Here is a 2,016-nt window from a genome sequence, read left to right as displayed (position 1 = left end):
GGTAAAGTATGTTGGCATGAGAGTCACAGATTACAACAAAATAGCATTAGGTTATTGATTTTAGTTTTATACCTCATTCCTCTCCCCAGTCTGCAAGCCCAATATCTCATGTTGTTCAACCTCATCTCTTCTTTTTGTTTCTATATTCCCTCTAATAGAGTTAAGCGTCTATGAGGATGTAGAGAAATGACCATGGAGAAAAGAGATAGCTGTCTCTTACTCCCAGGATAGTGGTTTGAGAAATTAATCAGAGTTAGATTTCCATCTCAATCTGACTGCTCACCCCAGTTTACTGCTCTCAGAAAATCCAATCCTTCTCTGAAGTCTCTTCATGGCTGATTTCATCTCTTGGCTCCTCAGAGTGTAGATGATGGGGTTCACCATGGGGGTGATGACCGTGTTATTGGTAGACACAGCTATGTCCATGGGCAGTGTAGTGAAGGGCCGGCAGTAGATGTAAATGCAAGGCACAAAGTGAAGAGTCACCACCAGGATGTGGGAGGTGCAGGTGGTGAGGGCCTTGTGCCGGCCCTCCCCAGAGTGAGATCTCAGCATCACCAGAATAATAGTGTAGGACCCCAGGAGCCCGAGGAACCACAGGAGTGTCACCAGCCCATTGTTAGAGATCATAAGGAGTTCCAGAGCAAAGGTGTCAGTGCAGGCCAGTTTAACCACTTGGGGCACATCACAGTAGAAGGCATCTAGGACATTGGGACCACAGAAGGGGAGTGGAAGTAAGAGAATTATCTGGACAATTGAGTGCAAACCACCACCCATCCAAGAGGCGACCACCAAACCCACCCACATCGATCTCCTCATAATGGTCACATAATGCAGAGGTTTGGCAATTGCAAGGTATCTGTCATAGGCCATCACGGAGAGGAAAAAAAATCTGCCCCACCAGCAAAGTGGAAGAAGAAGATCTGTACCATGCAGCCATGGTAAGAGATGGTTTTCCTCTCTGATAAAAGATCCACCAGGAACTTGGGAACGGTGACAGCTGAAAAAACAATGTCCAGGACTGATTTGTTCCTCAGGAGAAAGTACATGGGAGTGTGGAGGTGGGACTCACAGGTGATGGTCAGCACAATGAGTGCGTTACCCAGCACAGTTGTTACGTACACAGAAAGGAAGACCACAAACAAGCAAAACTCTAGCTCCCGGAAGCGAGTGAGTTCCAGGAAGACAAATTCCTTCACGGTGGTGTGGTTGCTCTGGCCCATGATGGGGACTACCCTCTGCTAGCTCTACCTTAGGAGAAGATATGTCAGGATTAGGAGTATGCAGTCATGAGGCGGCAATATCATTTATCATATATTGTTATAAGGCTCTTGCAAGTATCCAGATCATAACGACTACTCAGAAAAACTGTGCTAGAGTCTCCCTTTTCATTGTGTGGAAACTCTTTATCCTGGTGATTTTCCTTTCTTGTTGTAAAACCCTAGGTTGACAAGAAGAACCATCACACTCCTATGTCCTTACTCTGACTAGAGGGAGATGGAAAGGCTATGGTCATTTGACCATGGCTTATTTTCTATCCTGCAGGAATAACTTCTTTACATGTATGCAAAGCTTTATAATTTACTAAAAGCTTTCACCTGCAACATTTCATCTTGATTTTGATTCTTGTGGTGTCTCTGTGGGCTCTGTAGAGTAGTTATGATTATCTCCATTTTACATAGGAGAAACTGAAGCTTAGAGCAGTTAATGACTTTCCCACATTTGCAAAATCACAAAGTTAATAAGTGGCAAATCAAGGATTTGAACCCAAATAATTTTTCTGACTTGACAGAGACTCCCTTCTTGACGAGATTTTAGTTAGGCCCTTCTGAGCCCTCTTCTCAACTAGGTGTCAACCTCGACCTTACACATTTTTCCTGGATAAACTCAGTTTTAGCAAGAATCCTGCTAAATCAGTTTAGCAAGAAGCCCCTACCCTTGATATCTGATCAAATTTCTCAACCCCCACCCTAGACATCTAACTCCTTGTATCAAAGTTCTTGGCTTGTCTTTAGC

At 44.1% G+C, this 2,016-nt stretch overlaps 1 pseudogene; it reads right to left on the bottom strand.

Annotated features, from left to right (window-relative positions):
- Positions 1-279: 279 nt before the first annotated feature.
- Positions 280-1,223, bottom strand: LOC138916852 (olfactory receptor 4D6-like; annotated as a pseudogene).
- Between the last annotated feature and the right edge of the window lie 793 nt (positions 1,224-2,016).

Source organism: Equus caballus, chromosome 12, assembly GCF_041296265.1.
Source record: "Equus caballus isolate H_3958 breed thoroughbred chromosome 12, TB-T2T, whole genome shotgun sequence".
Taxonomy (NCBI): domain Eukaryota; kingdom Metazoa; phylum Chordata; class Mammalia; order Perissodactyla; family Equidae; genus Equus; species Equus caballus.
This window is presented reverse-complemented; position numbering and strand designations above follow the sequence as displayed.